The sequence below is a fragment of the Rattus norvegicus genome, chromosome 3 (assembly GCF_036323735.1).
Source record: "Rattus norvegicus strain BN/NHsdMcwi chromosome 3, GRCr8, whole genome shotgun sequence".
NCBI lineage: Eukaryota > Metazoa > Chordata > Mammalia > Rodentia > Muridae > Rattus > Rattus norvegicus.
The window spans coordinates 66095434-66109630 of record NC_086021.1 but is presented as its reverse complement, the minus strand read 5'-3'; the positions used below and the strand labels follow the sequence as shown (position 1 = coordinate 66109630).

At 40.2% G+C, this 14197-nt stretch overlaps 1 long non-coding RNA gene across 1 annotated transcript in view; it reads left to right on the top strand.

Annotated features, from left to right (window-relative positions):
* Window positions 1-65: 65 nt before the first annotated feature.
* The window catches only part of LOC108352564 (uncharacterized), a 28393-nt gene continuing 14261 nt past the window's right edge, over window positions 66-14197 (top strand). Inside the window, exon 1 of the long non-coding RNA XR_005502165.2 lies at window positions 66-2571. This is a non-coding gene — a long non-coding RNA (uncharacterized LOC108352564). The remainder of the gene's footprint in view (window positions 2572-14197) is intronic.

Sequence of the window (14197 nt, the reverse complement as noted above, 5' to 3'; positions counted from 1 at the left end):
ACATTCTGATTTCTGAAGTTATTTGTAGTTTCTACATGGAACAATTTGTATAACAATATATATGTTCTCTTTTCATATTTCCTATTTATTTACGGAAACTGAGGTGGGAACAGGCGATTTCCCAGCTGCTTGGCAGTTTAAATGTGAATGTTTGCTTTAGGAAATGGAAGAAAGGAGAAAGTAGATGAGCTGGAAAAACTGTAATTCCCTCCAAGTTTGAAGTGACCTGATCTCCACTTCCAAAACACAAATGAATTCTTAAAATTCTTAAAATTTTATACCTATTTTAAAATATTCCTATCAGCATTGTCCCCTGAAAACATGCTGTGCTTGCCTTGTTTCTTCTTCAGGACTAACTCTACCCATTAAACTCATCTGTCAGTCATAACGAATAATATGCCACACACCCCCCCCCAGATTAATTGTCAGTGGGGAAAAATTCTTTAAAATAGCTGGAGAGAATCCACTGTGTAATCGCAAACTCTGTATAGATGGGCAGCCAGATCACATTTTTTGGAGATCCAGATCTCATTGTCCTAAAGCTGTGGTTAGTTACAGTAGTTCCCACAATTCCATTGTCCCAGGCTACAGAAGTCCATCCACAGTCATCTAGATCTCCGGAGGGCCTCTGCTTACCAAAGTAGTCATCCTTTAGAAGAATATTCTCTTTCTACTTCCTAGGTTCGTTTTTGACCTTTGCCTTCTTGAGATTGAATTACTTGCTCTTATTCATTAGTTACTGTAAATCCTTAATGACCAAATTTTAGCCACATCGCAGATGGACCAAAGGCCCAGCACAGTTTAGTCCTTTACTCATAGACAGTGGAATTCACCTCATTTTAATAGCCGAGTCTTCTGGATGAAGAACAAAGGCTGACAATACATTTCAAGACAATCTTCCACAGGCCCGTTTTATTTCCACTCTTGCATTCACCAGAGACCACAGTTCATTTGAATAATTTGGGTCTTTTACTATTAGCGCTATGAACACTCTGTATGAGATAATCCTTTATTTGGGGACCATTCTGTGCACGGCAGGGTGTGTGTCAGCACTCCTGCCCTCTGCCTCTGGCTTCCAATATGCTCTTCAAATTATGACAAGTGTCTTTTAGATGTGGACACTAGATCTGTCTTATGTGGTCCCACACAATTCTCAAGTCAGGGGGTATTACAAACATGGCCCACCATGTGGTAACATCATCTGCAAAATCACAAGATTTTTCAAAAAACATTTTCTGTGCAGAGCACATTCAGTGTTTTCAATGTTTTCTAACTAAAAGTCTGAGCTCAAACCACTACTCGTTTATGATGAAAACAATTCTTTGGCTTTATCTTCCTGAATGAATGTGAATATCTATCAATTTAAGACTTAATCAATTTAAGTAAAACTACTGTTAAGGGCTGGGGAGATGGCTTAGTAGTTAAGATAGCAACTGCCCTTGCAGAGGACTTGGGTCCAGTGCAAGCACCCACAACAGGCAACTTGCAAATACCTGTAACCACAGCTGCATGAGATCTGATGCCTCTGACTTCTGAGGGGACCCATATTAGTTTGCACAGACCTACACACAGACATATACATATGCATAACTGAAAATAATGAAAGAATATGAATTTAATTTTATATTTTAAAGCTAGATGAGCAGAGTTCTTCCTGTCACTAAAAGTCTGGAGCCTGGGTGGTCTGCGGACTGCCGATCAAGGTCACGTCAATGAGAAAAAGAGGAAAATCTATGCCATGGCCACTGACAGTATAATCCTGCTGGGGACATTTAAAGTAGTATTTGTTTCACAATCATTTCCCACCCATCTCTCTCACCCCACACCCAATATTCAAACATATGCTCAGAGCTTTCAGGAAGGAAGGAAGACTACCCAGGAGGCACGAAATGAGCATGATTCAAATGTTTTGTCAGCTGGAGTCCTAGCCAGTAACCAATTTTCACAAACTCTTGTGCGTTATTCAAATTATCATAATATTATTCAAATAATCATAACACAGCATTGGGTCTTTGACCTATTAATTATCCTTTCATCCGTTCCATCCCCGCTGCCGAGTTAATTAGTCAGATGGCGGGGTCTCCGCTTTATGTACATTATCTCAACGACAGAAAGCCACAAAGTTGTTTCAAGAACCACAGCATTAGAGACATCCTTTTCCGTCCTGATAATCATGCATGCAAATTATTTTTTAATCTTTTTCTTCTAGATAATGGCCTTGCTATTCAGAGAAGAGCCAGAGTCCTTCATCTCTTTGCCACTGTGTGTGTTGAGGAAGAAATAAGTAGTGACTAGATGCCCGACACCCCAGATTGCATCCTGGCTCAGTTTTCCTCTTCTTGAAACAGGAGATCACTTCTTAGACAAGTAGAATTCTCTTTATCCTGTCCCTTCTGCCCCAAAGCCATGATTGAGTGTGTTTGATTGACACTGTTGGTGCGATGCAACCCTGTCGTCTGCTACACCAACACTATGGGCTCATCATTCAGAAACCCAATCTCCAGCAGCTCACGAAGTGACTTCCTGAAAATTCCTTTCTCACGCAGAGCTCACCCTGTGACATCAGCCTCAGTAAGTAAACAATAAGCCACATATTTCCTGTCAGAAGTGCTGTAAGGCTTCTATTTTCTATTATACATGTCTGGATTCTCTGTCAAAGCTTTTATTTACTTTAGAGTGTAAAAGTCCTTTTCAGATAGACAAAGTAGGACTATTGTAGTAAATGCAACATTGAGGTTGGCATAGTTTATTTCCTGCTCTATCATCAGTGAGACGGAACTAGCTATTTCGAAGAGGGGAAGAGCAATACAGTGCATTGTCCTGAGGTGATGAAACCAAGAAGCTGCTTAGGGAATGAAGACACCCAAGGGTTCACTGATGGCAGAAAGGTACATGCACTTCTGGGAATGATGCTATAAGCAAGATGCTAGGACCTCTAGCTGAAGCTTGTCTCACAGAGTCAGCCACGCAAGGAGATGGGACCAAGCAGAAGTGTAACTAGGGCAGGAAACTGCCCCACAGGGAAGAAATAGATGGGACAAAATACTTTGGCTTCTTCCTCCTGGCTAATCTCTCACCAGAACCTCACCAATGGAGTTCTCTAGAAGCTATATGTTAGGGACACCAAATGCAGTTATTTTATAGACAGGTTTCAGATGGATCCAGGAGTTGTGTCTATCTCCTCCTGTGGTGATAATGAGAGCTGTGTGATTACCACCAGTCAAATGATGGATTTGCGTGGTCCATCTACAAGAGCGCATGAATTTAGCCTTACTCACCCAGAACTGACAAAAACTTACAAGCTTACACCCAATCTAAATAAGTACGAACTATACCAGGCAAGTAGAATAGAATAAATAAAACCACCAAGGAAACCAATGACTTCTAGTACAGTAGTACTTCTTCAGGGACGCAGGACAAACAGTGTTCCAAAGAGCACATGGGGTATTTCCATAGGCTACTTTATAGAGCAAAACCAGCCATGGTCAACACTTTGTTCATGTCATTTAAAGCCTTGAGATCAGGTTATCTGGATCATCTGAGGAGGTTCAGTTTAATCGTATGAGTCATTAAAAAAATCAGAAAACCTTTGCTGCATGCACTGAGAAGCAAGAGGATGCAAGTGGTGTCAGAGAGGGAGGAAAGGGTCATTACGGGGACTTTCTGATTCTAAAAACTGTGGACAGAAACCAATAGTCAAGCAATGCGGTTACTGTCCAGAAGCTAGAAGATGGCACCGAACCTTTCTGGCACCTTCTCTACTATTCTTCATCAATGTTTCCCCTCCTCCAACTGGATGCTTCACAATCATACTGCCAATTTTCATCTTGAAAGACAAGCACAAGAACGTTCCCGTGTCCTCACCTCTCTGGTAGTGACTCTTCTCTTACAGAGAGCCCCTTTCTATTACTTTTTAAGTGAAGAACGGACTGTTTAATTCCTCATGTCTCATTTTCTCTGAAGCTCACTCCAAGCAGAATAACCGCTCCATTGAGTGTTCAATTTTCAGTCCTTATCTGACTTGGCTTAGGAGACACATTCAACATAGTTAATCACTCTCTTCTCAGTAGCTCGGTCCACTAGCCACCTTCTGGAACCCTGAGATCTTCTGTTCTCCCTCTCCCTCAGTAGTCTTGCCTATCATGTCTCCTTTCTTTACTCCTCTGTCTTTCCTATCCCATTGTCATCCCACAGAACTTGGAGCTTCAGTATTCTATTTTAATTATCTACCCTCATTCTCTTGACAGCATAAACCCTTCTGGATTCTAATACATGACTGGCTGGCATATTTTATCTCTAGTACAGAGATATCAACTGCCTGCCTGCCCTGTTGACAAAAGCCTTTAGGAGGCATCTCAGCCTAGTAAGGAAAACCATCCTCTGGGTTAGTTTTTTCCATATCAGTTCATGATTGATGCATTCTTCCATTAATTCAAGCCAGAGACGTTGGTACCATCCTTGGCTCTTCTTTTTCCTCATATTTTCAAAGTAAATACGAGTCTTCAAGAGCAGTGGACATACTTCGCAACTATATGCCAACTTTTCATTAAAAGAAGAGATAGATGACTCTTGGGGAAGAACTGTGAAAGGACAAAATGAAAGGTCATCTTACTGTGTCATTACAGAAAGTGCTCAAATAGACTGGAGACATACCAGGAAGTCTCAGAAGTCATAATCTGAGCATAAAAATAAATAATGATTTAATGGATTACAAATTGCTGATAAAATAAAATCAATTGATTTTCACCAATTAATAGAGAAGAAGAAAATGCCTTATTTCAGTAAAAAAACAATTAGTAGATTTAGACAAAGCAAATTAGAAAAGTCACCATTTTGCATTATAATAATTACCTGTGTATATATGAGTAATTCATGCAAGACAAAAGCATCATGTACTTCTATGATGGGTAGAACGGTATTGCTCACAGCATCTCAAAGACTCTCCCTGCAAATTGTTATTAATTACAAAAGGAAAACAGAGAAACTTGTCAGTAGCTTTATGGAAACTAAAGAGATGAACAGCCCTGCCTACCCTGATATAACTCACTGGTATAAGGGCACAGCATCAATTTAATGGTGTTCCTGCCCCCAAATGCAAAGCCTAATTATGAGAAAAATCAGAGACACTCAAATTGAGGGACATCTAAAGAACAACAAAAACAATATTGACCTGTGTTCTTCCAGCCATCAATATTATTAAAGGCAAGGGAATCTGAAGACAGGTCATACCTTAAGATACATGGCCCACAGTGTTCTTTTGCTTTGGTCAGTACACTTGGGGGGAAATAGTGACATCTGAACAAGATCTCAAGGTCAGATGACATTATAGTACCTACATTAGTTATCTTAATTTTGAAAATTGTTCTAGATGTGTGTGTGTGTGTGTGTGTGTGTGTGTGTGTGTGTGTAGAGGGGGGTACATAAATATAGGGACTCATTAAATTCATTTTTTAAACTTTCCATAAGCTTAAAATTATATCAAAATTAAATTATTTTTTAATATTTGGGAACACTATGTAAATCGTGATTCTTCTGATCACTCTCCACTGCCACCCTACCCCAGATGTTAGCATCTTTCATCTGATTAGCACAATTGCCTCCTCCTACTTCTACTCTGCACCCTGCTTTCTGCTCTCAACACTCAAACTAGAGGTCGTTTCAGAACACAGGCAGGACCACAGAAACTCCCTATGTGGAACTCAGCATAGTTTCTTTCGCTGTACACCCCTTATCAAGTCTCACAAGCCCTCTTCATCTCCCATCCCTTGGCCATGCTTCCTACTGAGCTCCTGTACACTATCAACTCTCTCCTGGTCATCCATACTGGTCTTCTCCCATATTTAGGACCTTCATTCCCCAAATAAATAAACACACCACATTAAGTTGGCTTTCATCTTTAATAAGTGCTAAAATTATATGAAAACTTAGAATGTCTTCTAAAAGAACCTTGATTTATTATCAGTAAATGTTTAATTTATACCTATTTTATATTATTTTATTTATTTATATTATATTAATCTATATCCCAAGGTCACATAAAAATTTGTCTAGCAAAACATGATCATGGGAAATAGAAAAAGGTTCACCCTAGGGTTGTAGAACCTATGGATTTGTCTTGAAGCACAGAGAATGTTGCAGATGAAATTAAGATTGCCAGCTAACTGTCTTTTCTATTGCTATGATAAAACACTATGACAAGGCAACTTGTAAACTAAGGAATTGACTTGGTCTTGTGTATTCAGAAGGTGAAAGGCTATGAGGGCAGAACAAAAGAACAGCTGAGCGCTTGCGTTTGCTCAGCAACCATGAGTCAGAGAGAAAGAACAAGAGCTTCTTGAAACCTCAAAGTCTTCTTCCAATGACACACCTCTTACAACAAGGCCACATCTTCCAACACCTCCCAATACCTCCCAATACTTCCCAGTACTTCTACAAACTGGGGACCAAGTAGTCAAATACATGAGCCTATGGGTGCCATTCTTACTCAAACAACCACACTGACTGAAGATAGGGTTTCTTCTCAGATCTCTGCGTGGACTCCATGTAATCACACAGGCCATTAAAATAGGAGAGCTTTCGTTGAATGCAGCGCGAAGACATGTATGGATGAACAAAGGATGGCAATAATTTCATAGGAGTGGTGAGGAACAAGAAACGGAGGCAGAGAAGCAGACAGTGTTTCCGTCTCAGAGTATACCGACACTTTGATTTTATCCAAGAAATGCCAGTGTATGACTTCTTCCCTATAAACCAAGAAGATTATAGTGGTAATTGCAATCTTACTTTTATAGTGTTTCTAATTCTATAGAAGTCTAGTGAGTTTTTCTAAATCTTCTACATTAAATAAATATACAGATTACTTTACAAAAAAATTCAAGTTGTTGTAACCCGTTAGATCTATGGTAGTTTTAGAACATGAAGAGTACAGCAATAGAAAGCCAGCACACACTCCAGCAGGACAGGCAGTGCAGCTCTGCGGGCCCCTCTGATGTTCTGGTTTTCCTCTTGACCCAGACCACTCAGTGTCACGTTGTCATGTGTTAGGAATGTCTGTCTCCAGTATGTTGCAAGGGTTTTGGGTTGTTTGTTTGCCTTATCTCCTGTGTCTACTACACCTAGTACTAAAGAACCTGAGAAGAAAGGACAGGGTTTGATAAACATTGGTTGAAAATATCTTGAATGGGAGAGTTTACATTAACAGGGAAAGCCATTTCTGAACCTCCACAAGCTGCCAAACTGAACCACGGAAAATGGAATCGACCATAGCACAGTATCTCCAGATTCCTAGGTTTTAAATGATCTCTTTAAGGGTTATTTTCATTTTTTTCTACAGCAAAACTCACAAAACAGCAGTAAGTCAGTATCCAAGCTGATTACCTGTGCTGATCAGCCGGAGGAACCACCAAACCCACTTTAATAATAGATAACATTTCTCCAATTTCATCTTCTGTTGAGAGACCGCCTTTCAGCCATAAATCAGCTCTATGGCCTAAGAGCAGGCCAGGGGATTGTCAAAGTCCCTTTACTGAGTAATTCCAGAAATGCCTTAAAGCTCAACAAAGGAGGGAGCTGACATTAGAATCTGGAATTTATAACAGGGGAGCCTCAGAAGGTCATAGCAAAACAGTAGGCTAAAAACTCCCGGAGATCTTTTCAGTCTGCCTTTTTAGAAGTCTCCATATCTCTGGCAAAGGCCAATTCATTTCTAAATTTTAAAAAAAAGGAAGCAAATGCAATTATTTTTTAAATTTTTATTGTTTATTATTTACAGTTTCATTATGTTCAACTAATTGATAGAATTACCTTAAATTGTAACTGCGGCTGAGTCTTTGCCTTTGCCATGGACCTTTCTATGTTAGAGGAGGCACTCATGAAAACACCAGTGTAGGGCTGTTGGCCAGACAAGGTGGCTGGACCCCTGCACCACTGATGGCAAAGTGCCCAGGTTGCTTCACCTTCCAGAATCTTTGAGCCACATGTGCCACTCAGCAAAAGCACCAAGAAACTGAACGAAACTTCCAATGTGACAAAGTTCTTTAGAACACAACTTGACCTAAGCTACTGTTGACTTCTAATAAGAATGTATTTTATTCCAAGATATTAAAAAAACCCACAATGGCTTCTTGTCATTTGTGGATTATTATGTAACTATTTTTTTCTTTCACCAAATGACATAGTGAAAGGTTTTAATCTGGTTGCTTACCCTTTTCTTCAGTTAGCTCTTTATACTCTACCCAATTAAAGATGAGAATTACTAATGATCTACATCCATCATTCTCATCCAACATCTAGGAGCTGCTCAACCACAGCATACTAGATACTGTATTATAGTCTTAATTGCTGGTTTGGTGAATTTGGTTTGGACCCAGATGACCTTTACCTTGTCTACCAGGTAAACTCAGATGTGAGGCAGACTGTAGGTAGACTTACAACAACAGCAACAGCAAATCGCATGAGAGTAAATTTGGAGTTAATGAGCTGAAATATTAGAGTACAGGTTACTGAGCAATTAAGCAAAAAAAAATTAGCCAAGGATTGGCTTTTTCTCACAATTTACAGTGTTTCTTACAGAAGTGTGTCTTTACTGAAGCTCTTACTGTCTTTAAATGTAGTTTCTGGTGTCCCTACTCTTGGTCTCCCTGGTTTGGAGAATAATAGTTTGTTTTTTTAAAAGGAAGCAAAAGCTATGTTTTACCTCTTGTCAATGACCTGGCTAGAAAAATAGAAAGCTCATTAATTCAGTTGAGGTCATCACCTAGAGAGAAGTGAGCTCCTTAACAGATGGGAAGGGAATTCAAAATGACCTTGGTAAATGATAGACCGGGGCAGAAAGACAGTCAAGAATGATAACCACAATAGTTATGGTACAAATAGAGAAAAACAAAGAGTCAATACAGACTTGCAACCTAAGAAAAGACAGTTCTAAAAGGCCCGAGATTTGTGATGCTCACACTAATTAAATAACAGAACAATTAATTGAGCAAGTGAATAATTTAAATAACCATAATCTCAGGTAACAGCAGATCTTGTGAAGATGTGGAGAAAGAGGAACACTCCTCCATTGTTGGTGGGATTGCAAGCTGCTATAACCACTGTGGAAATCAGTCTGGCAGTTTCTCAGGAATTTGGACATAGTACTACCTGAGGACCCAAGCTATACCACTTCTGGGCATAAAACCAAACAATGCTCCAACATATAACAAGGACACATGCTCCCCTATGTTCATAGCAGCCTTATTTATAATGGCAAGAAGCTAGAAAGAACCCAAATGTCCTTCAATAGAGTAATGGTACATTTACACAATGAAGTACTACTCAACTATTAAAAACAATGACTTCATGAAATTCTTAGGCAAATGGATGAGACTAGAAAATATCATTTTGAGTGAGATAGCCCAATCACAAAAGATCATATGCGCTCACTGATAAGTGTATATTAGCCCAAAAGCTTGGATTACCCAAGATACAATTCACAGACAACATCAAGCTCAAGAAGAAGTAAGACTAAAGCATGGATGTTTCAGTCCTCCTTAGAATGGTGAACAAAATATTTAAGAGAGGAAATACAGAGACAAAGTGTGGAGCAGAGATTGAAGGAAAGGCCATCCAGAGACTGTCCTACCTAGGAATCCATCCCATATATAGACACTAAACCAAAACACAATTGTAGTTGCCAAGAAGTGCTTGCTGACAGGAGCCTGATATAGCTGTCTCATTAAAGTCTCTACCAGAATTTGATAAATTCAGAGGCAGAACCTCAAAGCCAACCATTGGATTGAGTACTGGGTCCCCAATGGAGAAGTTAGAGAAAGAACTGAAGGATCTGAAGGAGTTTGCAACCCATAGGAAGAACAATATCAACCAACCAGACACAGCACTCCCAGAGCTCCCAGGGACTAAACTGCCAACCAAAGAATACACATGGAGGGACCCATGGCTCCAGCTGCATATGCAGCAGAGGATGGAATTGTTAGACATCCGTGGCAGGAGAGGCCCTTGGTCCTGGGAAGGTTCAATGACCCAGTGTTGGAAAATGCCAGGACAGGGAGGCAGGAGTGGGTTGATGGGTGGTGGAGCACCCTCTTAGAAGCAAGGAAAGGGAGTATGGGATAGGGGATTTCCAGGGGGTAATTTGGAAAGGGGATAACCTTTGAAATGTAAATAAATAAAATATCCAATAAAAAGGCAACATCATTTGAAGAATGACACTTGAGATTGTCCTCTAGCATCAACGTGCACATATACCTGTGCACACATATGCATGCATTCCAAGTACACACACACACACACAGAGAGAGAGAGAGAGAGAGAGAGAGAGAGACAGAGACAGAGACAGAGACAGAAATGGAGAGCGACAGAGAGAGCACCACAGGTGGCAAGCAAATACATGTTTTGAGAGAAGAGTGGTGCAGTATTTGTAGTAAACTTTAAGTGTAAACAATCTAATGAATAAATTGTGAAATAGAGAAACTAAGAGTATTGATTGCTCAGGTAGGAAGGCAGTAGAAACAAAATAACGGACTCAAGTAATCCAACGCCATAGGCACACCTCACCTCCCTGTACTGTACACCCCATGTAAGGGCACACAAATCAGAGGCTGTGGGTAGAGCCAGTCAGTGAACACAAATGTCTGACATCTGACCCTCAGAATTAGAACGCTGATTGCTGCTCGCTCACATTCAGGAAAGGCTGGACAAATTAGTCCCTTGTAATAAATGGACCATTTCCATAGCCAGCATGGGACTCCACACTTGGAGGCCAATTTCCATCAATAATAGACATTCATTTCCTTGGTACAGCATTAATTTTGGAGAAGCTATAATAGGAATTATTCACGAAGCCCTGAGTAAAATAGGATTTTATCCCAAGAATGGAAATAGAATGGATGAAACAAGAATCTGTTCTTAGCAGAAACCGAATAGAAATGTGATCATCCCCTCTGTTCGTATGGGGAGAACATTATTATAAAGGGCTAGCCTGAGCAAAGTGAACAAGTCGGTTATCTGTACGAGGAGGGGCTAGGAGTCTGTTGCCAGGAGGCAGCTGAGCTTCTGCCAGCAGCGTGACTTGCTCATCTTACAGATGCCCAGGCCTAGTGCTGTATGCCCATGGTGGAGGGGTCACTCTCAGTACACTGTTTTTTTTCTTAATTCTATTTGTTCTTGTTTCAGACTGTTTTTTGAAAGAGCCCTATATTTGGTGTCTCAAAAATAATAGAAATTTACTAGAAGTCTGAGATTACAGTGACAACATAATTCTGTTGAATATCTCCACGTTCATGTTGTAGGCAATAGACTGTATCTCCCCAGGATTGAAAGGCGAAAAGATCACTGCAAGTGCAGTTTTAAAAGTGACAGTTTCTTCTTTATTCAGGCTAGCTCCCAGATAAATGAGACAGAGACTATTAGATTTCTCTAATAAGCTTTGCTACACAATGGCTGAGCAATTATTAATCTATTCTAATCCTGTAAACTAATTTGGCTATCTCCCAGTCAAAATCCCCAAGATATTTGCATTTTAGTATTGATCTGGCACTCTCTGCTCCATGCAGGTTCTCAAGGTGTCTCCTGGACCTTCTCCTCTTGGCAAATCTTCTCTTCCTTTCTATCTCTCCTCCCCTTGCTAGGATCAGCAGTCTAGCCCTATTCTCTTCTCTGCTCAATCATTGGCTGATCAGCTCTTTATTAATCAATCAGGGAATAAATGGGAAGCAATGTTTACACCACAATGTTGGGACGAAAGATTCTTAGAATAAGTATTACAATGTCATGTCTAGATTGCAACTAGAGATGGGGACCCAGAAATCAGCATGCGTATAATAAAAGGATAATCTCTATAAAGTGCATAATAGTATTATGCCTACAGATCATTCTTTGTTCCCTTTTTATGAGGTTATTGTGGTAGTTAGTGTTAACTGTCTACTTGATGAAATCTAGACTCTCATAGGAGAGGGCCTCTAAGTGCCTGTGAGCAATTACTTTGTTTATATTAGTTGAGGTGGAAAGACCTGCTCACTATGGGTGACACCATTCCATAGGCAGACAGTCATGGACGATATATCCATAGAGGAAGCTAACTGAGCACTAACCTACATGGAGTTCATTGCTATTTTCTCCTGACTGCAGATATATGACCAGCTGCTTCAAACTCCTGGTGCTTGACTCCTTACACTGATGAATCATAACCTGAAATTGGAAGCTGGAATAATCCATTTTTCTCTTGAGTTGTCTTGATCAGGGTATTTTGCTGCATCTGGAAGGGGAAAAATACTACAAGGTATTGATCACATTCATCAGGGTTTTATTCACAAAATATTGTGACCTTAGAAAGATCCCACATTCTAACACCGTCACACTGGGAATTATATTTCAGTGTATGAACTTGACATGAACATATACATCTAGTTAACTGTACTGTGTCAGCTTAGTCTAGCATGTGGATTCCTCTTTGCCGTTACTTCAATATATTTGTGAGTCCGACCACTTAATACTTTTCACACTTAGCCTTCATTTATTCCGATGATCTTATTTTAATTATTTTAGTGAAGCAGATTCTGGTTATCTTGCTAATTGCATCATACATCATCTCAATTAAGAGAGAACTTTTTGTGTTAGTTGGTTTTACAGGTTTAAGTGAGCCTTTTTGGTTTTGCTGTGTGTTTGTGAGGTTGTCTGAAGTGTGTTGGGAGTGAGGTAGGGTATAATGGCAGGGCTTGCAAACAGAAGTCAAAAGGAGGCCACTTCTGCTCAAACAGTGTGATTATCAAGCTTGACTGTCAACAGGAGTAGATTAAGACGTCCTATAGGAGGTTAGTGAGGCACACTTCTGGGAATGTCTCTAATGGAACTTTTGGAGTCAGAAAATGAGGAGGTCTCTGACCTAATTAATATTTTTATATGTCATTCATGATATGATGACATCATTAGAAAATGGTAGAAAGTGGAAGGTGCAGCTTTTGAAGACTTAGATGACTAGGGGCATGAACTTGGAGCCATATTTCACTCTGGTCCCGTCTATATCTCTCCCTCTTCTGTACTTCTTGTGCATGGAGAAGTGAAGCTCAGCCTCCATCCCATGTTGCCACAGCCATCATGTTCTGCCCAACTGCACTGGGCCGAGCAATTGTGTACTAAGTTCCAAAATGATTAGCCATAACAAGTCTTTCTGTCCTTACCTTGCTTATGACAAGAATTCTATCACAGCAGTGAGAAAACTAACACAGACGGTATTCAGTCTCACAGCTTCTGTTCTCATGAGGTAAAGTAGGGTTTCAATTTGACCATCATTTTGATGCATCAGTTCAGAGTCTACCCAGTGCACAGTGCTGCCCACCCTGGCACACCTACCATCCTCATCCGAGAAAAACCTGAGGTGATAACTAGAAAGTAAAAAACCAATGTTTTAAATGAGGCACTGTAGAAAGGCTCCATCTTATTAGATGTCCATATCTATATTCACGTTCTTTACTTTATTGGCGGTTTAATGAAAATGGTAAACCAAAAGCTTTAGGTTGACACCAAATCCTGCTCAAAAGAAGATAACAATCCAGATAATCTCAGAGATGCAAGACAAGTAAAGATGTTTGAGCAACTGCCCTTGTCCAGTGTAGATCAACCCTTTCATCACACAGCAACTCCATGACACAGGTACTTGGCTATCTCCATTTTGTAGATGCAGAAACTGAGGCAGAAGAAGGGAAGTGGCCTGTTAGAGATGAGCTAGCTGACACCTACGGAGCCAGGATTCAATTACAGCCTAAACGGCTCCCTAGCCCATGTGGACTGTGTTTCTTCACTATTTTGCTATTTGCTTCAGGCAGGTACAAACTTTGTCTGTGAGTAGTGTGCCCTGGTTCTCTGCTGGACATATAGCAAACGGTACATATCTAGATGAAAATGTTCAAGCGTTCTGCAATAACAGAGGTGTAAATCTATCATAGGTAAAAGCCTGTCGAGATTATTTTTAAGCAGAGGCATGTCTCAATCCTGCAGAATTAGCTTTCCATCCATTTAGTCCTGACACGTGAAGAGCTATGAGTCACAATGGAGTCTGTAAACAATGCAGCATCAAGTATTAATTGTATCATTTACTCTTGAAAAACGATAGTGCCTGGATGCCGAAGAGTTCTCATTGTTGCTATAACAACTTCAGCTTGCTGTTAAGGCTTCCCCCCGCCTAACGTGAATGCTCATGTGT